At 40.4% G+C, this 25,152-nt stretch overlaps 1 protein-coding gene across 3 annotated transcripts in view; it reads right to left on the bottom strand.

Moving 5' to 3' along the window:
• The window catches only part of hivep2a (HIVEP zinc finger 2a), a 73,447-nt gene that overhangs the window by 23,741 nt on the left and 24,554 nt on the right, over window positions 1-25,152 (bottom strand). Inside the window, exon 1 of one of the 3 annotated variants that reach the window (XM_079583529.1) lies at window positions 19,558-19,718. The exons of the other annotated variants lie outside the window; for them this stretch is intronic. The gene's annotated coding sequence lies outside the window, so the exon portion shown is untranslated. Of the gene's footprint in view, window positions 1-19,557; window positions 19,719-25,152 lie in introns of those variants that run through there. 3 annotated transcript variants of the gene reach the window in all.

Raw genomic sequence — 25,152 nt, 5'->3', positions numbered from 1 at the left:
ATGGAAGGAAACTGGAAAGTACATATGACAAATGACACAAGCAACAAAGGTGACAGCTCCCTCCTTTAGCTTGGTCTTAAAAAAGAAGGCAGAAAAAAGGAAAGGATCCCGTTAAACCATCACATGTCTCCCAGCGCAAACAAACAAATCAGTAGGCTCTGTTGTTCTCCTCCAGCCCCAGCTGCACACAATCCCCCTCCGAAACCACCCCCACCCCTTCCATCTTTCCCTCTGGTTCCTTCCACCCTTTGATTCCCATGTCTCTTCATGATAGGGCGTTCTAATGGAAAGAGCACCTCTGATAGATGAGTGCATCAGTGAGGAATTCGGCGCATAGTTGCGGTCATGACATCAGAGTCACTTGTTTTATTGTTGGGCGGTGAGTATTCCCCTGACAGCCGGGGTCCAGTGTCATGTTACCCCTCACAAGAGCCGGGAAATCGGGCTAAGTGGATTTCCCGACGGCACAGGCTGACTTGTACTCGAATTAGCCCCAATAATGGGGTAAAATCAAGATCTGAAATAAAAGTGGCAAGAATGGCTCTCTGAGCTTTTAACTAATATGTCTGATCTTTACAGCAGACTAAGGAAGGGTTCACTTCTGGTCAGTGGGTTGGCCATCCAAACATCTGTACTCTGACAGAAGAGTTATTTTCACGTGTGTCATGGTGTATGTTTAGTGAACCCAGAACAGTATAAATTAAACAAAAGCAATTTTTTATTTTATATAATATTATATGATAAAATAAACTGTGTACAGCAACCATTATATCACAACTCCAATATATATACATAACTCCAATGTCAAGAACAATTTAAATGCCTTGCAAGAATTTCAAGATAATAAAAGACACATAACAGAACCAGCCAGATGCCTCTGTGGAAAATGATGTTAGGTATTCAATGATTTACAAGTTGTCCAGTCTTAAAAGGCGAGAAATTGATTCATTGCTCACGACTAATTTGAAACATCGTGAGGCAAATACCTCGACAGGTTTCCTAGTCAAACAAAACTGCTGAAACAAAAATATTTGAGTTTCATGGTTTGTTGTAATTTAGACGAGCTATAAAGCCCTGATCACACAATGTTGATTAGGCAAAGTCCCAGAGGGAGTGCTGTCACTTCATTGCTTGTTTATCTAAAGAGTCAGTGGAGCCACATGACCAAGAATACACAATGAGCATCTCCTCAATCCAGCAGGTGTAGAAGAGCTGGGCTTTTGCTCTGTAATCAGCGCATTGGGAGACAGGATTTGGGCTGCAACAAATTGGTGCCACATGGTGTTTAATGGGCATTAAATCACAGAGTGCCACGGCCATCCTGCACATGCCACAACAGTCGCCCCCAGAGCGAGCTAATCAGTGTCATCTTCTCCAACCCTTCCCTTCGCGAGTTCATCTGACTCTAAGGCCCAGCCTGAAAGGGGAAGGTGACCTTTACGTCATTGGGGGATGAGTGGACCGGTTACCATCCCTGTCACCCCTTTCACAAGCAGCACACTCTTTTTGGATAAGAGGGGGGCCGTGTCGAAGGAGCCATGCCAGCGTCAGTGCGAGTCTGCTGCCAAGAGAATCCTCCCCTGAGATTGAAATGGGGAAAGTGTGACATATCGCACAAGCTGAGCACATTGCATTGGGTGTGATAGTAACATGAACTAACTAGCACACCGAGAGAAAAGCTAAAGGAATCCGCTAGTAGAACACCGCATCCCGGCATCCACGCTGCCCGAGGGCCAAAGAAGAACCTCTCCTCGAGGACCACACCAAGGTCACTGGGTTCAACTGCCTTTTGCCGTGTAAGGCAAGTCCGCCCACTTGTCCTTCTGTTCTTCTCTCTCCTTTCTCTACTAAAGAAAAACAAGAGCAGATTCTCCATGATAGCACAGTGAGTCAAGATCGCTCTATCTGTTCCAATCTCCACACTGTTACACAAGTCAAGAAGCTGGCGCTGAGCTGGTGTCTGAGTCAGTCAGTAAAATACATGTACATCCAGGCCCCGTCTGTCCAGTTTCCACTAATTTTCTCTCTAACATGCCTTTTCACCAATTTACTTCAGCTGAGGGGGAGGGCAGTTTGGTGGGGACTTTGAAACAGCAATGGCAGCTATTTGGGCTGAAATGAGAGCTTTACAGCTGTGTAATTGATGGGCTTGGGCAGCACAACCGCACAGTGCCATTACCCTTCAAGAGTCATGCGCTTCTTTTTTTTATAGAAGCCCGCCATAAACATACCAACTCAAGGTTGAGGTGTCAGGAGATTTGAGGCAGCAATGGCTATTAACACCCAATCAGCATTGGCACCAGTCAAAATTAAACTTTATTTTTTTGGTTTTCACTGAAAATACATCATTCAAGATGGCTGGCTAGAGAGTAATGGGAGAATAAATACTGTACAATTCCTTGCTAAATTATCTGAGGTGATGCAGGGCATTTTTCTCTTTGGGTTTTAGGCATTGCAGCAGGAAGAGGGTCTTCCTGTAATGGTCTTTGATAGACCTGTAGTGAGAAACAAGCTGCTTTCACCAGTATACTCTAACCAATAACCCATTGCTTTCTCCTAGGGGGGTAAACAGCACTTCCTGTGCAGCAGTCTCATAACAAGGCACCACTCCTTTCATCCCCGCAAACCTAACTCTGACTTTCAGTCTTGATTTATGATGAAATTTCCTGAAACCTGCAACACACAACTCAGTGAAGAATAAGTATATAATATTTCCTTCTATACATCAGGATGAACTCACAGTCAACGAGGGTGTCCAGAAACATTTCAATACAGCTTTTTAGACGAGTTTCCATGAGAAATTAGTTTTGTATCTCCAAAGCACAACTTTCTGTATTTCTGGAAAGAATCAGTCACTGCCAGAACAGGTTCTGAACTTCTATTTTAACCTTACTATATACAGAATATATCTAGAAAAAGAAAAAAGCAACAAGAGGGAAATCAGTGTCTCAGTATGTGTAAAAAAAAAAAAAAAAAATGAAACAAAAAGGTTTATGAAAAATTCAATTTCAAATTCAATTTTAATTTAACTTGAATTAGGTAGCAAACAGTATGCAATATTGCAAGTCAACTTTGAATGTAAGGAAGTAGAATTAAAATAGTTAATAGCAAATTAAAACTAAACCTCAGATTTGTTTATCATTGGTCACAAGATAGATAGATAGATAGATAGATAGATAGATAGATAGATAGATAGATAGATAGATAGATAGATAGATAGATAGATAGATAGATAGATAGATAGATAGATAGATAGATAGATAGATAGATAGATATATAGATAGATATATAGATAGATAGATAGATAGATAGATAGATAGATAGATAGATAGATAGATAGTCTAACAGGGAGTTAAGGGGAGTTGCTCATAAGACTTTTCCAAAACCCCAATGGCATTTCCAAAGAAACAAACCTCAGTGAAACACAAATAGGTCAAAGGTGACACTAGTTCCTAGTCCAGGAATTAATGCAAGAGTTCTTCTGGCACTCATCACTCATGATCACACTTTTAGCAAGAGACACTTCCAGGAAAAGGAGTATCACAGCTGTTAAAAGTAAGAAAGAGTTGTGGGCCTACTTAACAGCCCTTTAGGGAACACAAAGAGTATATTAAACTTCCTGTTGTCTTTCTGAAAAGTGGATCTAGCATTGCTATACCACAAACACAGAGGAAAGCTGTTTCGACGGGGTGAAGTGCTGATTCACCACTGCAGGGATAACAGTGCCGTGGTCATACCATTCTCTGGCCTTTGATATCCACTCTGCTGTGTCTGCACTGAGCTGTTTTTAAACCAACACCAGCGTCAAGGAGGCTGTGCCGCTACTGAAAGCCCTTCGTCAAGACAAAGAGTTTCCTGAGAAGAGCCTATGGTGGTTAACACATAAACGAGTCACTCACACACAGCAAAAGTGAAGCAGACAGTGAAATATGCTGATTCAACCTCGACCGTGCTCCATTTCCAACTACACAGGAGGATTTTACCCATGATCAGAGTGCATCACAAAGCCATTAACGGAGCTGAGAAAGTTTGACATTTTGCGGCTCTCCCCTAAGACCCGATAGAATAATATTATAACTGGAAAGAGAGTGCCCTGCCCTCCAACCACTCCTATAATTAAGAGTGAATACAGGCCACGGGGGACAATCCTGGGGGCCAAGAAAATCAATCAGTCACCCCACAGTGTTTCTCTGGGCTCTGCTGGCTGGCCCACATCATAGAGAAAACGAGCCTGTTTGCTCTGTGGCGCCTGTCCCTTTAACTGTCACTCTGCTGGAGACAGACATGCACAGGAGATAATAACAGCCCCCTCCGCAAGCCTCCTGGTGCATTAATATTGAAGTGCAGGACTGAAGTGGCCCACTACAGTCAAGCCCGGCAGTCAAGGCCACATAATCCAGCGGAAACAGAGAGGGAGGGAGAGCTTTTTAAGCAACTTGAGTCCTAAGGACATGGTTGTGTTTCCAAAAACAGGACCCTGTCTTTATGCTGTGCTTGTGGGAAGAGCTTGTAAAGTAGCTTGTGTCCCACACACACAATAACAGAGCCAGAGTCACACCTCGTCACGTTGTCCAGGTGCCAACTTTCCCAGGAATCGCCATATTTCCATTTCCCACCAAAGGAACACAGTCAGAGTCTCGCTCTACCGACACCAACCGCAAACAATTCTTGATGCTAAGATCTTTATCAGAGTAAGGCCTTTTTCACAAATTGGGCCTATCTGTGTAATGCGATTAAAGCCTTTACTTCCAGGAATCTGACAGAGAGACAAAGCGTCTTTGGTGTCTGGCTCAAGTGCTGAGGGTGGAACTGTCACAGCTGTGTGAGGAAGGAGAGGAAGCCACTGTGGCATCATAATTATGGCATCTTCAGTCAAATAACAGCATCTCCATTTCCTGTACACGGCTGCTCTTTACCCCTGGCTTTGTGCCTTTAACACATCGACTGGCCAATGCAAGATGAATTTTCACTCTTTTTTTCTGTTTATTCCTGTAAATGGGATACATTTATTCAGACTGTCGCCGTAAAATTATTTTAATTGTACAGCTATAATTGCAACCATTCCATCCAGTTCTTTTCAGCATGCAAGAGGTGGCTAAAATAATTATTATTCAACATCTTTTGACAGAGCGGCTGCAACCATGTTTTTAATGCCTCAAAAATGGGTATTTATGGAAGCCTGTTCTCACCTCAGAGTAAAAAATAAATCGGGTAATTATGAGATAAAATTTAAATAAGAAAAAAAGTCAGATTACGAGATATAAGAAGAGTCAGACAACAATATATTCATTCTGTCTTATCTAAATCTGCCTGTCTCTATCCCTGAAAGGGCCTCGAGTGTGTGGTGTGTGCTCAGTGGGGACAGATTTTTCCGACATTTCTCAAGTGGCTTTGGACCTCTGAGGAGCTGTTAAAATCAGAGAGAAACAGGAGATATTATATTAATAGAATGAACAAGTGTGACCTGTGATTTTGATGCATTTAATAATACTTTCTGTCCAGTTATGCATTGATGTTCAAGATGATACTGAAGGTTCATGGTAACGGAGAAGATTTTAGCACTAAAATTACAATCGCAGAAAATCAGTGAATTTAAATTCTTGGGTGGCATCCCAGGTTGCAACGCTCAGATCCACATAGCGACTACTACTGTTGAGGCCGGAACTGTGTCAGTGACGTTGGAGGAAGTGGTAATGTAAAGGTGTGAACTCAACTCCCACAAGACTGTAGCTAAAACACCACAACAGTGCAGGCGACTGACTGACTCGCTCACACACACGTACACATCCGCCCACATGCAAATCTCTAGCTCTCTTTGAGTGAGGAGACAAAGGAAGTGAGGTAAAGAATGGCAAAGAATTGTTTTTTTTTACTAGAGGGGCAGGCCCCATGTTTTCCGGCCATGGAATTAGGGGTCTGCCACATGCACTTGGGCTGAGAACAAACACTTATTAACAGTTCCAGGCTTGGAAACTCTGGGTACCACTGGAGGAAAAAGAAATGGAGGCCAGATTTCCCCATACCAAATATTACCCATGGAAAAGCTAAGCACTAGCACGCTAACACACATATTTGTGCAAACAAGCGTGAAGTACTTTTTGATGGCATTATTGTTTTTTTCTTTCCCTTGTTGTGAGAAAAAATCATTTTTCCAAGCTTCTTGGAAAGTGGAAAATCAAGCAGCGCTCTTCCGTTTTCCACATCTGTCATAAAGTGACGAGTCCTCTCCCTGGGCATGTTCATTTCCAGAGACAGGTCCGTAGTGTAATCTGACCATGAATTTCCATTTCTAAAAGACACAACTACATTACAAAGGCAGCAGAGTGGGGATGGAACCGCTCATTCACAATTTCTCAGCCTCTCCTAGCACTGGGACGAATCCCCTCAATACGAAATTAAGATAATTGTTTTTCCAGTTCCATTGACATGCAGCTGAGCTTTTCCATGTGCCCATGTTTCCCACTCAGCTTGTTCCGTATCATGTTTGTACCATGGCCGCATTCAGCGGAGTCATACAACTCTAATTCACAACTGTAATTCCTTTTTGCCCTTTTTCAACAATTTTCAACCCCTAAATATCACAACATGCCTATGTGCCTCATATGATGAAATTGACTTTTAAACATTTTTATAATAACTTTCAAAACAACATTAAGTGTGCGAGTCATTCTAAAAGCAAAGTATTGTCTATCAGCACCTGTCAAAGTGAAAACAACATCCATGTCCAGACACAAATCAAGTGCTCCAGTCTGACTGGCCATTGCTATTTCAACAGGCAATTTCCCCTCTGATTTCGGTCTTAAAAACACGTCTGCCACTCTCAAACAACCTGAACATTCACATCACCTGACAGACACAAAACCCTTTTTTCAGTTCTCTGCGTGCAGGAAAGTGTAACTGTGGATGAGAGGAAAGTTCAGTTGATGTCATAAGTTGCCTCTCAAGGGGAAAGCCTTGTCTTAAAGGATCAGATCCAGACAATGAAGCACTTTCGTCCACAGAGATCTGAGGTAAGTGTGGAGCGAATACAATTCAGTGCAAAAAAAAGACGAAAAGAGGAATGAGCCTCCAAAATCCCGAGATGCGAGTCTGTTACGTAAAACCCAGGATGCCCTCTTTTGTGTCTCTTACAATGCAGAGCTCCTCACAGATGCAGGGGATGAGGTGTCACTGAGGTCCACTGCCTAACTCTGTTGAAAACCTCGCTATGAACTCTGGCGATGTGTGTATGTGACTTGCATAACAGATGCTGCGCTGTCTCGCTGGGGCGGAGGGGTATACAAACTGTGCTGTGCGAGTCTGTGTGTGTGTGTCAGAGGGGTGGAGGGGTACACTAGCTTCTCTGTTAAGCGTCTGAGGTCACTGCTGGCCCCCATCGCAAACAAGTCCTCATCATCTGGCCTCGAGCAGGAACACACACATGAGGCCTCTTGAATGTTTAAGTGTGTACGTATGCTGTTTGTGTACGTCTCTTAAGGGTGTGTACGCAGCCCAGGAGAGCTTGTTTGCACACGTGTATTTACATTTATCCCTGGAGACGCATCAGACTAGGGGTAAGAGAAGTAAATAAACACATAAACAAACCGCATATGCAAATCACGGTTGTTGTTGTTGTTTTTTAAATGAATCAAAAACCGATACGCTGTCTCACAGCTGAGGTCTTCCTGCCCCACAAAATACATTTACATGTGCAGTTATAATCGAGTTAGTCTTTATCAACATTGAGACCAAATGTCATCCAATTAACATGTATACATGCTGGATGAAGCCGAGCTACATAACTTAGGTCTGTAAGTTTGATAAATGATGAGTCTGACTTAAATCGAACTTTTTAAGTGCATATAATTAAGATTCTATTCTATTTAGTCTAAATAAATTAAACAATTAAACTATTAAAATCTATAGTTTAGGCATCACAACATTAACATTTACAGTACAATATTCATTATATTAATTTTGAGATTTGCTAAAGATTACAGTGATATTAAATTATTAATATCAGTTTTTTTAAGTTAGAGGTAGATGATGGTAAAGGTAATCTAAAATAAACATGCACAATTCAATATTCAATGTCAATCCATAGTCATGCTAATAAATTAAATATACATCTAATATCAGCCAATAAACATGATTCCAAGGGATATGTATCACTGAACGTAATGCCACTAGTCAAAGTCTGTCTAGCATCTCTTTTGGGTTCACAGTTTCCCTAAACTGCTGTCAGCAAGTAGTCGGTAATATTTGCGACCCAGGAACCAAAAACTGCTTAAGTCGTCTAACAATAGTTCTGGGGTAAATATAGAATGGAACATCTAAATAATGTAATCCGTCACATTGACGAAAACTGTAAACAGCTAAAACTTCCACGTCAGTGCAGCACCTGACTGAGATGCAGGTTTAGATTAATATAGAAAGGACACCCAAATGCTACGTAATCTATAATGCTTTACGAAAATGAACTAAACCTGCCACGTCACAGCTGCACCTAATTAACACGTGTTGCTATAATCTAAAAGTAGTTCTGAGGTAAATTTAGAACAGAACACCCAAATAATACCAAAAATGGATTGTAACACTTCAAGCAAAACAAGGCTGATCCCATTTTAACCCCGATTAGCCGTTCGTACCCTCTATTGTGGAGTTGTAGTGAAATGAGACTACGTCAAATCTGTTCAAGAATCTCACACGTAGTTGTAGACGTCACACATTCCAACACAAGTGTTTAATATAGATTTCAAAGAAAAACAAATCCCAGATACCATTGTTGAATAGAATTACCATTCTATTACCGTGTAAAATAGAATTCCAGGCACGATCATTTATTTGCTGAATAAGCCTGATTCAATATCCACAGCACTGTATGTGAACTTTTTTTATATATCTAGCACAGCTAATACAAGTAGACTTCTAGAAGGTAAGAGCAGGTATTCCTACATATCATTATGCATTGTGCTGTCTGTATTGCATCTACAGGACGTGATTTTCTGGTCTCATTCTTGTCAAAATATGCTCTGACAACCATAAATCCACCCATTTCAAGCACTAACAAGAATGAAATAACATTCAAACTGAAGTCTGGCTTAGAACTCCTTTGTCCACCCTGCATATTATACAACCAGTCCTATTCCATCACACATTAGAAATCTATCAACATTTCCTTTTCAATTTTCCGTCGCTAAAAACACTTAACTGGTATTTAATTACTTTTGGATCAACAAACGCTGAGCGAATGACTGCATGACCTGCCAGCTCATGAGGTCACGGTATATTGCACGCACAAAAACATGCACGTATGCAACTACGTACACATATTATGTGGTGTTGCGTTGCATGCGGATGACTGGAGAAGTGGGGAAAAGGAGCATACCAGATTTTTATACCACTATTAAACGAGCCATGAAGGGGCCACCCTAAGTTGTCCTGGAAAGAGGCCCCCCAGTCAGGAATGTAGCGGTCGTGCCGCCCAGCGCATCTGTACCACCTCAACGGAGGAATTTCCAGCGTTCTTATAAAACTGATAATGGGATGTGTACGCAGCAGGAGTGGAAAATCAGAGGTGCGTTACAAGGTTTTACACATTCCTCCCTCTTCATGGGCCAGACATGTGTGCCCTGCATATGCTGGAGTCTTAGTGTTTGAGGATCTCTCGGTGTGTTTATGTCTACCTGCTGATGGGATATCCCCACAGGCATCCGCTGGTGTTGTTTAACACAGACTGAGTTTCTGCATATACACTGCAAAACCTATAATGGACATGGAACGCTATAGGGCATTTTTATTTGTGAACATGCAGACCGAATCAAGTCTAGACCATTTAAAGATATACACACCACCATTCAAAAGTTTGGGGACGGTGAGATTTTCAAAAAGAACATTTTGAAAGAAGCCTCTTTATGCTGACCAAGGCTACATTTATTTAAAATAAAAAAATCTATTTTAAAATGTTATTTCTGTGATGGCAAAGCTGATTTTTTTAGCATCATTACTCCAGTCTTGATCCTTCAGAAATAATTATAATGTGCTTATTAGATGCAAAATAATATTTTTATTATTATTATCAATTTTGAAAATATTTTTGTGCACGCAGTGATAAATTTTTTTTTGCAGGACTCTTTGATGAACAGAAACAAATTTATTGACATCATTTATATTTTAATAGATTTTAAAATGTAATTTATTCCAGTGATGTCAAGGCAGAATTTTCTACAGAAATCATTCTAATATGCTGCTTTAGTGCTCAAGAAAAATTTATTATTATTATAAATGTTAAAAACAGTTATGCTGCTGAATATTTTTGTGGAAACCATGAAACTTTTTTTCTCAGGATTCTTTGACGAATAGAAAGTTTAAAAAAAAGTGTTTATTTGAAATGGAAAACTTTTGTAATTGTCACTTTCTATCTATTTAATTGCATCCTTGCTGAAAGTATTAATTTCTTAAAAAAAAAAAAAAATTCTTATCGACCCGGGCAGTGTATATCAAACTCACCCAAAAAATGGCGCTAATGGCAGCTGAGGTTTCATTCTTTAAGGCCACATCCTGACTGATGCAACCAATGACCGGCTCCACCAAACTGCTATATAAATGATACCCATTTTCTCCAAGGATGCTCATTTTTACTTCCAACCCGGGCAGCTTCAGCCATCATGACAAATGCAGACAGAAAGCAAATAAAGATCTAGTTTCTTCCATTGGTGAATGGCTTCCTGCTCAGCTTTTGTTTGGTGTGACTACGCAGATGGACAAGTGGAAGTCTCCTCTCCTCGGTATCACAGAGCGGTCTCCCTTAACTGGCAATGAGAGACGAACAACTTGAACCACACTCTGCACACTGGGCATATGGGGATCGGCTCTCTCTGTTACAATGTTTCAGCAAAGTTTTTTTTTTCTGAGGTAACAATTTAAGTGAGTTTACTTTTATTTTATAAAGGGAGTATTTTATATTTTATTAATTACTGTTTACTTCAACAAAACCACCATTCAAAAGTTTAGGGTTAGTAAGGTTTTTTTAATTAAATTAATAATTGTTTTTAGAAGGACACTGATCAAAAGTGACAGTAAAGTCATGTACAGTTACAAAAATAAACTATTTTAAATAATATGCTCTCCTTTTAAAATCTCCACAAAAATAGTTAGCAGTACAACAGTTTTCAACATTTATAATAATAAGATTTATTTTTTTTTTTATTTTTTTTTTTTTACCAAATCTGCAAATTAGAATGATTTATGAAGGATCATGAGACACTGAAGACTGGAGTAATGGCTGTATATTCTGCTATGAAAACAAACATAGTTGATGCTGAAATGAACACTGATGCAAAAAAAGAAAAAGAAAATCAATCAATCACTTCAGTGCTCACCAAGAACAGGGGTCAAAAGACAGGGATGTTAAACCGTAAACGGTCATTCTATAACGTTTATAGATAAGTCTCATGCCCACAGCGGTATGTGGCCAGATCTGTGTCGCACTGTAATGAGGGCTGTAATGCTTGCGGCAGTTTTTCTATTTCCTACCCTGTGTCCTCCCACTTACTTACACACTCCTGTCTCTCCATCTCCACACACATAACATGTACCCCACGGCAGCATTAACAAACTCCTGTGGTTTTTAAATAGAGCAGCACAATCTCAGTCACAGCAACCCACGGCTGCTGCCTCTCCATCTGCCTGCAGATTTTTTTCCTGCTTCCTTCCATTTCTTTTCTGTCTATTCTTCCCTCTGACTCAATTCATGGCTCCTTCCATTCACAGGCTAAAAATATAAGTGAGGCCCTCACCTTGCCTCGGTGTCAGCACGTCAGAGCGTCAGTAGGCTGCATAAACGTCAGCTGCTCTCTTCTCTTTAGTGGTTGAGAAGTCAGGTGGGTTCCATTAGAATAACCTCTCTCTTTCTCCATTATTCTGATTCTACTCTGTTCTGAAAACTCGACGATTCCCATAGGATGTGTCACACACTGTCTCCCTAGGGCACAGGGATTTTGCATATCTACGTCTGACAGATAAAGACAGATGATGCATTACCAACATCCTCCTCTTACATCATTCTTTAACCATTTTTAATATTTAAAATCTCTCCTGCAGCACTAAAAAGCTGGTGAAGTGGTTTTCATGCAAACACATGTTCCACACATATTTAGTGTGCCAAATGAAGGTTCGAATCTCGTCTATGCACAGTGTGCTGTCAGCTCCTTGCTGGAAAGACCAGTATACACCAGAATGAGTCCCATGTTTATCCAAGCTGGTTCATGCTGGTCTAGCTGGTTAATCTAGTCAATACGCCTCATTGGAGTGTATCTACTCATCAGTGTAGTTGTTATTTAAAACTAAAAATATTTAAAAAATATTTAAACAAAAACATTTATGATAGTTGACAAAATAAACATTAACTAATTTTTTTTCATTATATTATTTCAGTTAGTTGTAAAGGTAACATTTCTAATTTTTGTTTAGCCTAAGTACTAAACATTTTTGAAAAACTTAAAATTAATAAACACTAAATATACATATTTTTTAAAATATATAAATAAAACAACTAACTCAAAACAAACTGACAAAATATTTAACTAAGATTAAAAGAACATTGAAATATATATATAAAAACTGTACTTTAAAAGGTACACTGTGTACCTTTGGCACTTTAGCGGTTAATAAATAGAACTGCATGCGTCTTGCGGAAGAACATTGTGGCCGGAGCTACTTCTTTCTTTTTATGTCTATGACGAGTCATGCAGGTACTGGGATAATTGTTGTCATCCCACCTGGTCTAAAATAGTCCAGTATAAACACTTATTATAGGCGTACCGTAGTGATTCAGAATAAGACAAAAACACAGTTTGGAAGATGGATTCATGATGTACTCATTCATAATTAAAATTGTAAACAACACCTTTAAATATAAATACTAAGATATTATAGTAATGATAATAAAACAACAACACTGGTTGAAATACCAGCAACTAAAATACAACATATGCTTGCCCTCCAAAAAAAAGGATTAGTTGAAACGATTGCCTATAAAATCTTGCGTCCAGCCTGGAGTGACTCATATGCTGGATGATATGTTTTATAGGTCCACCAGCCTGGTGTGTAAAGGCTGACTGTTTTTTTTTTCAACATTAATAATGGAGGCCACAGAATCTCAGAGAGCAAAGGGAGTCTGGGTGAGAAAAAAGAAAAGGGGGAATAAAAACTATGATCTGTCTGACAAGGCTGTTTGAAATAAGAAAAGATAAAAAAGATTGAATCATATTTTAAACCCTAATTTAAACAAACATCTAAAGTTCAACTTCAAACTTTTACCGCTAAACCATGCCGTAAAGGTGGGTTCAGGCAAGGTTGTCTGATAAATTTATGCCTGTGCAATAAAAGTCATTGAATGCTATCAAACCTGTACCTGGGAAAGATCTGGATTGTAAATTGCTTTTATGTGAATCTCGATTGTAGATAACTGATTTTCCGGCGTGAAAGCTGCCAGGAATGTGGTTGATTCAGGCCAGTAGAGACAGGTGGTCTCACCTGTGATTCCATGGAACAAACCCACCATTTTCCTGGCTGTTCTCAAGCATCTCTCTCAACTCTGTATCTCCGCTCAAATTCGTCAACCCTGCAAGCCGCCTCACCTGAGCAAAGGTAAAGTGCATTTGTGCGAGAGTCTCACGCTGTTGTCTTTTCATCCTTTCGGGCTGAGAATGTCATGAGTCTCGCGCTCTCTTTCTCTCCATATGATGTCTTAGCTGACCCCAGGCCTGGGCTAATGTCAGTGGGCCATCTGTGATAGGAGCCCTGGGGCCCAAGTGGCGAAGGGCCACATGCCTGCCTGCCCACTTCCTGAGTTCAGCCCACACACTGGGCCTGGCCATTGCAATGCCTGCACACACACATACAGTATGATGCATACAAACAAACATACACAGACACAAAAAAATGCTGCCGGCAATACACAGCACACAGTACATTAACATGCTATAAGCCAAGGGGTCAGCATGACTGAACTTCCTGCCCACTCTCAACTGCTTCACTTGTGCTCACATTATGCATTCCAAGCCATACACAGCATAACGAACTATACAACCATCCGGTCATCAAGTCAGGAGATCACAAATAATGTTAAAAAACAATCATTTTTTGTCAGATTTTGAATGTCAACATTGGATCGCGTCTTTTCCACCTTCTCTCTCTCTCATTGAAGTGTGAGTCACTGTGTGCTTGCCCAATTGGCTCAGGTTGGGTATCCAGGTCTCACTGTTTGCTACAGATCTGGCATTGGCCAGGACCGAACAGAAGGTATGGAGAGCTTAGCCCAGTCGGAGCCTAGGCCACAGACACAGAGAAGGGACGTAGTCAGGGTCTGTCCAACCTCCATACACACACCTCCACACTCTTCTGGCACTCGGATCAGTGACATTTGCGTCACAAGGCACAGCTAGAGTAGGTTTGAATGAAAGCCTAAGCATTCATTATGAAAACCTGGCCATGCTGTTTCGATCGGACCCTGCTGCATTCGCCCTCTAGTTGCTCATCTGTGCTTTCTAATGACGGCAGCTGTACATTTCAGCAATGCTACTTTCTTCTAGCTTTGATTACTGACAGTTTTGGTCAAAGCTACAATATGTTTTTGTTTTTTTCGCCGCTGGGGGTCGATGACCTCTTACAATAACAAGGCATAGGTTGATGACGCAGAAGCGGAATTATGGAACTTGTCATCATGCTGATGGATCTAATAATGTTTATGGATAAGTGAATACATTGATGTTTTTAACATGACTGTGGTATGAAGCAGGTTTTATTGCTAATAAAAGACAAATATCAGCGCCACACGCGAGTCCCGCGGATATAAAGGAATAAGGACATTTTTATTCAACCGAACTACCCGCAAGTGATATGTGAAGTGTTGAAAGTTATAATGTTATTCTATGTATTAGTTTGTTGGCTGTATGAGACTAGTAGTAAGCTAGATCAACATTAGAACAGCATACAGATCCTATTAACATTTCATCATGTTGAGCTATATAACATTGATTCGTTTTATGTACATTTGCTCACCTGTCTAATAAAGTACATGCAAGAGCGGCATCTCATCAAGCCAAAGTTAGTCCCGGACGTGGAGATCTCGGCATTTCAAAAACGACACGCTGATATTGTTTTAGTTCTCCTTTTGTCCCAAAGTCTGCTTGCCATGGTCCATAATGTTTGAACGAAACAACAACAGCGTGAGCGTGCCGCTAGACGTAACGTAGTTGTCCACGTCTGTCGCCATGGTTACTATGGCAGTACGAGCGGAAACCAGGGATAACGCGGATATATCGTCATTGACAGGCGACAATGACCAGGGACAAGCCATTATTTAAAATTGGTATTTCTCTGAAATTAAAAATCTTCGGGAACTTTTGGGATGTTGTAAGTACACAACATCAGGAAATATATCTCACTGTGCAAGTGATTTTTGGATATTTTATTTAAAAAATCTTACACATTGTACCTTCAAAATAAAAAGATAAAGATGATTTATATGGGCCATCTGTCTTTTAGCTACTGTATATAATTGAATAAAATTGTTTACATATTATAAAATATGTTTATATTATATATTAATACAGCTGAACAAAATATAAATATATAATAAAATATTGAATTTGATTTGGTATGTTCTAACTATAATTAGCTAATAGAATATATATGGAAAATACATTTCAAACATATTAATACAACAGAAATAATCAAGAAAATTATCAACCAAATAACAACAGCAGTACATTTCAGCTTTGGTATATAAAAAAGACTAATATTAGACTAAAGACTAAATAATATTTAATAAAATAAAATGGGTCATCTGCCTTTCAGGTATAATATAATATAATGTAACGTAGTGTAATATAATATAATGTAACCTAGTGTAATATAATATAATAATATGAAATATTGAAAATAAAACGAATGCACTAAAAAAAATCAATCATCAAGAAAATTATTAACCAAAAATAAACTAATGAATAGTGAATGAATAGTGAACAGGAAGCAGCCACAAAATATGCAAACCATCTACACGTCAGCATATTTAATTGATAGAATAGCCACATTTACTCACACAAAGGTCGGAGAAGTTAATAGGGGCAAAATGCCAGTCGTGTCACCATGGACACACTGCCTCTCTCCTGTGCATCGCTCGAATGCTGCTCAGGTTGCAATCTTGACTTTTAACCCACACTGATGGTCACTACAGAATCATTCAAGACTGCAGATGCCAAATCCGTTGTCAAGACACAACAAAATGCGAAGCTATTTCAGCGGTATCTGTCAACACATGACAAAAATGGACCTCTGTGTCAGCACAGAGATTTTTGTGGAAAAAGGAAATCATGTGGGAGTGAGTGTGTGAGTGAGTGTGGATACTGATTGTCTATTTCACTCCTCTTCTACAGAGGGAGGAGCGCCATGGCGCAAGGTCATAGAGAATCATTCCTCTCAGGTGTACAGGTGGCCTCCTCCTTCCATCTGTACTGGTTCTCTTCATCTCAGACTTTTAGTCTCCAAATGAAGCTGCTTTCAGCTTAGCCACTGAATGCAGGAATTCATCATCAAAACACGATTTTTCTATACTCCTAAGAAATCAGGTCCTTAACTGTTAACGGCTGATTCTAATCAGCATGCGAAGATGCAAAACATCCACTTCTGCCTGGAAAGGGAATGAGAATGTGTCATGATTATGAGGAAAATGCATACTAATGTGTGAAAATTAGCGGCGAGCCTTTCGGCGGAGAAATAGTTTCATTCAAGTAAACTGTGAAAAGAGGAAGTGTACAAAGACAGAACATGCAGGAACGCTGTTTAGGACACACAAAGGAAGACAAGGTCAGCTGCTGAATGAAATGCCATCACGTTGTGCTCTTCGAAGGCTGAAAGATTCTTGATGGTTGGTCAAATATTGATCTAGCATTTTTATGGTTTTAAAGAAATAGTTCACTTTCACTCATCATATACTCACCCCTCTTGTCATTGCAAATCTAAATTACTTTCTTTCTTCTATGAAATGCAAAGGATACAAATACAAAGTTTTTTTAATAATATACTGTACAGGTCGCTCTTTTCTTTGCAGTTACAATGAACTGAGAAAAAAAAACAATAAGTGCCATATATCATTATGATAAAGTGGTCTATATGACTCATGCACCATATTCCGAGTTTTCTGAAGCCATAGTGAAGCTGATGAACAGATCAAGTCATTATCTGCTCTAGCTTACCTTTGCCTTTTCTTGAGAGATGTACTGATGTACGATTCGTGAACGATCAGTGTTGATATCATTGACTAAAACTAAAACTATTAAAAATTGTTTTCAGTAATTGAAATAAAGATGAAATATAAATATAGGCAAAAAAATTACAAATAAAAATGAGAAATGTTGCCTTTAGCAACCAACTGAAATAAAATAAATTAAAGTTGAAGTACTGCAATTACTAAAACTGAAATAAAAATTGCTTAATTAAAGCTAAACAGAAATATAAAAAAAACTAAATGTCAAAGTGCAAAAACTAAAATTAGAATGAAAACTAAAAATATTAAAATAAAGTTATTTCCAAATATTAATAAATACTATAAGAGTATATAGATAATAATACTAAACCAAGCCGGCAAACTGTTCTTTTTAATGAATCAACTGACTGATCTGATTCACAAAACCTGAAGATTATCAGCTGAAATTATGGTCTGTTTCTCAAACAAATATATTCAGTCTTCAATAGGCTTGTCCATTGAATTATATGGACTTTTATTATCCTTTTATGATTCTTTTGCATTCTTTGTAAAGCTTGAAATCTTCAGTCGAATTTAATTAAATTATATGGAAAAGAGCACATTAAGAGCACATTTCTCCCTTTGTGTTCCAGAAGAAAAAAAAGTCCTACAGGTTTGGAATGACATGAAGGTGAGTAAATGTAGTCTTTTTTGGTGAACTATTCCTAAAATTAATTTAAACAATTCCTTTAAAATTGATAAGTAAATTGGGAAAACAAACTAGTAGACCCAATTCCAAGGGCTTCTCAGTGCATAGATATTTTATGTGTGGCGCACACACACAAATCCAGAAAAACAAGACTTTGGGCTAATCAAATAATGACAAGCAGAAAACAAGCGGTAAAGAATGCAGTGCCCAAACCTGGACACAATTACTTCCTGTCCCACTGCCAAGACAGAGCAATTGATGAAGCGGGTCTGTATCGGGTTGTTTCGCACAAGGGTCTGCTGTAATCCCGTGAGTGCAGCGGTGGCGGGCTAACATTGCATTACTCTCATGCTCATGAGCGGGCAGAGCTTCTGCACCGCTCATTAATTGCTTTCATGCCGGCAGGTCAAAAAGATTCGCCGTGGCAGGCTTCCCTCCACTGACACACTTTAGATGTTAAGAACCCAAGGGACAAGTGGAAACTCCAAACACAACAAAACATCTATGAAAATCAATCTGTACACAAAAAAATGCTTTATATTCCTTTGCTTTAGAAATGCTTTAGAACTCCTTGAACGGGGCATTTCCCGAACCCTGTCACAGAGACACCTCTCCGAACTACAGTACGGCAGACGAATCCAGAGCGAAGAGTATTTTTGAATGGAAAATGCTTTAGCACACTTGGCAGGGAGGATCATTCCACTGCTATCAGACAGACTATTACAATTCTTTCTCTATGCAAGCAGACATACAACAGGAGGAGGAGAATGGAAGAAAACGAGGAGGATGTGCTCTCCTGACCTGCATTTCAAGGTCACTGTTGAAAACGTTCAGCATTTCTGAATGGTGTATGCATATTAGTGTGGGCTCTATGCGAAAAAAAAACGCTGCGTCTTTAAACTTGTGACGTTTAACTGAGACTGGGATAGATGTGCTGTGACATTCGCCTGGTGTCTGCGTGGTGTTCCCCTGCGTTATTGCCGGAGCCTTCCCTCACATAATGAATTATGCCATGCTGATAAGGCAGACAGCTGTATGAGGGGGATTGCATATCCAGAGACAGAGGAGACGCAAACAAGCATTTTTTTAAATAATTCCTGGTGCAATTGATGGATGACATGAGGCATGTGATCCCAGGGGGAATTCGGTGGGGGTATGAGAGGGGTGTCCCTCGACCGAGAGGGGAACTGACATTCCTCCGCACACAGACGCTAAGGATGCATCAGTATCAATGGAAGTATAACAGCTACGTACAATCCATGGCATAACAACAAGTGCACCGCCAGGAGAGAATAAACGCGTGAGAGAACGTTAAAAGAAAGGGACGTGCACAGGGAAAAGATTCCTAACAAATATCCAAGGTTATTTCTCTGTGTTAATGTTACGGCAGCATGCAAGCTGTACGGGGAAATTGAGCAAGCAGAGACCCTGTCACTGACAGCTTGCTGCAACCCACAGATAAACAGCTAACACACGCTCCTCCGCTCCCATACCCGTCACCGTGGGTCGCATCAGCCCCGTCAGTTTACAAGCCCAGGCGGGGATATCACCTCTCTGATCAACGCTAGATGCATTAGTAGAGAGAACACGAGAAGGTAAAGAAATGGATTTCTGAACCAACCTGGCTTCTCAAGGTCCTTGGTTATCCACAACATTCCGCCGATCTCAAATTATCCTTGTCCATTCTAGGAGGTCAGGAATAAAACGCCAGCCAGCCCCAGCCGAAACTCCCATCAATCAGAAGGCTCTCGCTGATAGAGCGTATACTAGGAGACCTACTGATGTAAGCTAGTCACCAGAGAAAATACCCAGTCGTGACGCATATCCAGGAACAAAAATAGCATTGGGGCCCCTAGAGGGAGTATACAACAGACTACGCTGAGAGGTACTTTCGCAGTGCCTGCTCTTCTGGGCTGTTTTGGTGCCTTTTAAATCTCTAAAAAAGCTTGACATGGACACAAATAGATGGGGCAAAGTACTTCACGAAAAAAAATCACAGATGACCTTTTGAACGTTTGCTTGCATTTGTGCGCAACGGCGCTCTGGTCTTATCGGACAGCGAATTAATTGCAGTCTGGCCTCAGTGCCTTTGACCCTGGGATTGTCCACAGAGTGCGGTGTATAACAACACGGTATCACCGCTCACCCCTCCCTCCCTCCCTCCCCACCTCCCGCAGGGCTATAAATAGCTCACCAAGCTAATTCTTACAAAATCCCTTTATAGATGTGCTTTCACTGATCACTCTCGGCCAGGCCTAGACACTGATATGATTAGCGGTTAGATCACGGCATGTAATTGGGAGCCTGTGCGAGCGTGTATGCATTTAGCAAGGGTTATTTCATAGTAACAGAACAAACGGTGACATTGGACAGGTGTGCACTGCGACAATCCCGAAGAGAGACGTTTTTTTATGGGGGAACCAGGCTGCTGAACGGAGACTTCCGGCCACCCCCTTCACTACAGAGAAGATTAATTCAAACTTATGCTAATGTATTTACCTCCACCTCTCTGTGTCATGAGTGACAGAAATACAGCCCTTCTGAGGGTCACCTGAATGAGCTGTCGGCTCAAGAGTTATGGCCACATCGGCCCACAGCTGCGGCGCCGTTCCAGGGAGCATTTACTCAACCTACGGGATGACATCAAGCTGTCAGGAGTCACCATGATAACGACCATCCCGGTTATCCCAAAGATGAATCAGTTAATCCCATCTGCGAGCTAAACCTACACAGCTATTCAGCAGACTTTTGCCCTTACCACAGAATTCAATTTACACCGCTAAATATATTTGACCAGGTCTGACCTCTAGAGAGCGACTCAGTGACTAACTGAGAATATGGCCAACTGGGAGCCAGTATCCCCCATGACATCGCCCACTCAGAGACGCAGGCAATAAAAGAAAAAAACACTAAAAAGGACCCAAACCAGTTCCCTGGAGGTTCTCACTCACTGTCTGAACAAGTCTCTCTGTAAGCCACTCTGTTGGTTTAGCTACCGATAGATATCCAATAGGGCACCGCATTAAAATGTGTTGGATTGTTTTTGATAGAGTCTGATTTGCTCTATTTTAGATGGGGCTTTCATTAATTGGAGTAGCAAACGAGAGGCAGACATTTGACAAAATACTTGTTTTTTAATAATATACATTATGGCTATGCATTAAAAAACAGTTTATTATGGTGTATCCAGTAAAATGGAAGCTTGCACAGCATTTAGCTTTTCATTTTAATAAAATACTAGTGACAATCACTTTGTATAGGTTGTTACTGTCTTTCATGGTCTGATTCACAAATCTACCATTGTGATAGTTTCAAGGTCACAGGATATTTTAGAAATATTAATATGATTTAACAATACCATTAAAAACTTTGGAGCTGGTAAGATCGTTTTAAAAGAAGTATTATTATGCTCAGCAAGGCTGTATTTATTTGATCAAAATTAAGTAATATTGTGAAATATTACAATTTAAAATAACAATTTTTATATATTTAAGATGTAATTTATTCCTGTGATGGCAAAGCAGATTTGTTATTCAGAAATCATTATAATATGCTGAATTGGTGCTCAAGAAACATTTCTTATTATTATAAATGTTAAAAACAGCTAGTTGATTTGACTTGATTTTAATTGCAAAGTTGAGGGCAAACAAAGAATAATCCATATTGCAAATGCATACTGTAGAGATGGAAAAGGATTTCCGGATATTGATATCACTATCAATATCTATGAATCTAAATCATTCTTTCCCTGTTTTACTGAACGATCAGGTGGTATCCACTACAGGCATACATCATAAAGAATGCCATCTGCTTACTGTGGAGAAATACAGAGCAGGCTTCATATGTTCCACTGTTTTGTTGCAGAAATTAATTATTTATCCGCCTATGCCCACATGCATACAAATATACACAAACTCCTACTACATGCAGTAACACATAATAGTGCATTTCTTGCTAAACTAGGCAGGTGAGGTTTCATTAATATTTAACTGCTCAGAATGTGATTGCCCTTGATCTAAAAACAGCGTCAGTCCATATTCTGCCTACACGTAGGTGCCTCTTAGCCCGAGTCATTGCTGATGAGACAATGTGCTGAGTGTGAGAGCAAATAAAAAGGCTGCAATGCCATCCGTGCAGACAGGTACTGGCCTGTCATGTTCACGGTAATGGTCAGAGAAGAGGTAACGGTCTAGGACAAGATCTAGGGCAGGATGGACGTCTGGCTGTTTCTTTGCATCATCCTCAGTAAGTAAGCAGCCTGACAGGTCCGTGGCTAAGGGACAAGAGGACAGGAACAAGATCTCAGCTGGCATTAGTGCTGAATGAACAAGTTTAATGGCTGAGGTGAGGCTCTGGGCCTTTGCCAAGCTGTGAGCACTCCTCTAATCAGCAGACTGCGATGTGGGGTGGGACTCGAGGGAACTGAAGGATCCTCCCATCGCCACAGTACACTCTGCTTACCTCACCAACCCCTAGCTGGGATTGGCCTTTATTTTTCCCCTCCTCATGGAAGTTTTCCCTCTTTGACGTTAATGACAAATCTATTGTACAAACTACCTCCTTGAGAAGTGAGCTCACTGTCCAACTGCCACTGTGGTGAGATTACTGTTACCGTATCAAACCTTTGAACTTTTTGACATTGATATATTGCAACTGATTAGTCATGGTATTATTCATAGGATTATCACTTCATCAGCAGCCACTGAGAACTCAGTGAAGTTAGACATCTTGTGAAACAAGATGCAAGACATTGTCCACCTCTTTTTCTTGTATATTTAGCATGTGATAATGCTAAGATTAGATGGATCTGTTCAAAACTATGTCATAAGCAGAGGATTGTACTTATGAGCCAAATCAATCGCCATCTCCCCTCAGGGCATTTTGTGCAGTATTTCTTAATTTGACATTTCAGTTCAAGACACAAAACGTATTGCGAAAACTGTGTGTACATCAAATTTTACTTTAAATAATAATAATAATAATGTTTTAAAAATTACATTGGTTATTGTTTGACATTTGTTTTGTTTTTTTACAGACCCAATGTTGATTGCAAACATTAATTCTCCCAGTACTCCTTTCCCGAATCAATTTTTAATATTACGTAATACTGAAAGTATTGTTTTCCCAAGTAGGTGTACAAGAAAGACAACATCTGATATCTGTATCAAAGTGGTTTCATTTAATACTGAATAATTAAACATTTTCGGTAACAATGTGTTTGCATCATAATCTATTTGTGGAGCTGTAATGAAAAAGCGTCTGTTTAGAATGGAAATGAGGGATGTTTTGTTTCCATGCATAGCTGACAACAGAAGTTTGTGCCTTCAGGAACCATCAATCCTCCAGAGTGGTGTTTGTCAAGGGAGCGTACAATTGTATATAACTAGCAGCCACATCAGCAGGGTACATCCTAAAATCACTTCTCCTGAGCCTGCGTTACTGTAGAAGTCATTCATTCATATTTTCTGGAAGTACTAGGGTTGTGAAAAGATGCTAAAAAGAGGAAAAATCCTGCAATAGTGGATAACTAGAGCAGAGAAAATTGGGAGGCAACCTGTGCTGGGTCTCATTTGTAACGCTGCACAGTACTTTCCATCAGATCCCTCAAGCGCATGAGAACGGCACAGCCAACTGCTCAAAAACAAGAGCTTACGCACACCATAAACGAATCACACAATTAGAGCATGTTAACATGTTAACAGTACAGAGGGGTTTGCAGATTCAGTAAGTGATTAACCTGAAGATAGGCTGGAACTGAGGCACAGAGCACCAACAGCACTACATTATCCAATTAACACAAAACATCACAGCTATCAATGCCTACAAAATGTTCCTCCATACAGGAAAGTGGTAATTACAAATGATATTACTGTAAACACAAAGTGATCATGAGGAGAAAACTATCTGACCATTTATACTCCATCACAATTGTGCATTCTAACAGCTTATGACATAAGGGAAAACCATTTTGTGTTTTGCATCATACAACTTTCAGGCTAAGCGTCCTTAAACCAACACATTCCAAGCTCAAGGGTTCATTAAAATCAAGATTAAATTAGCTTTTCATTCAACACACTGCAAGGTCACAGTCACAGATTCCTGACATCTCACTTCAGGCCTTGTTGAACTGTGCACAAATTCGTGTCAGTATACCATTTGACCTCTCAACCCCGGCGTGACTCGCGGCAGGAGTGATTCTCCGATCTAGGAGGCCCGGTGGGAGTTCAGGGGGGTGCGTGTGTGTAGTCTGATGAAAACAGTCACTCAGCAGCCATTCCAAAACAAACAGGCTCTCAAGCGAGGACTGCACAATTGCTCACTGGAGTGCAAGGCAGTGGCTCACACTCCGTGCACCATCGGGGACCTGCTTTCTCCTGTTATGCAACCCAGGAGCGTGTTTTCCTATCTGCGCCGCTCCCCGGCAGCTGTCTCCAATTTTGCCCGAAGGAAAAAAAACGGGGGAAAGAAACCTTCTGGAGCGAATACCCCTCTGAGCATACTCCCCAGTGCTGCTCTCTCAGCAGTATGTCATTCCACAAAGCTCAAGTTGCCCCGCTGCACCTGTTGCGTTCAGAGGCAAGGCACGGAGGGGGCAAGGCCACCCCAAAAGAGACCCCTTGTCCGCAGTGTCGGTTTACAAAAATCGCCCAGACAAGCACGGCCAATTTTAGCCCTGGCCCTGAGTCAGATCAGCTGGCTGATGTTGGGAATGAACACCGGGGGCTTCCCAAACAGAAGACCCCCTGTTGCGTCCAATTCCCCTCCGCTTGCCCGAACCAAAACACATTGCGGCGCAGGTGATTCACCCGCTGCCGCCTGCCCGATGCAAGAACAAGAGTTCTATTAAAGTGCACACACAGCAAACAGATTCGGGCTTTGTATAATGCCGCCCACCTCTTCACCATTCAACGCCCAGGACTGGATGCAGTCCACCGGGGAATGGAAAAAGGACCTCAGATGAGGGTAATTTGAGAAATTATATTTTTCCACCTCTGAACAATTACTGTGAATAGAACATTAGCAGATGAAATTACTTCAATTGCTCAGACAACACGTTTCTACAACATAAAAAAGAAATTTCAAGCACAAAAGCTAAAGGCACTGAATTATACAATTCTCTCAACATCCTTGAGCTTCCGTTTACCACAACTGATGTGTGAGTTGATGAATGTTTATGTGAATAAAAGCCTAAATTCAATCTGTTCATCATATAAAG

Source organism: Phoxinus phoxinus (genome assembly GCF_949152265.1).
Source record: "Phoxinus phoxinus genome assembly, chromosome: 16".
NCBI lineage: Eukaryota > Metazoa > Chordata > Actinopteri > Cypriniformes > Leuciscidae > Phoxinus > Phoxinus phoxinus.
The sequence above is the reverse complement of the archived record's forward strand: the minus strand, read 5'-3'. Positions and strand labels throughout refer to the sequence as shown.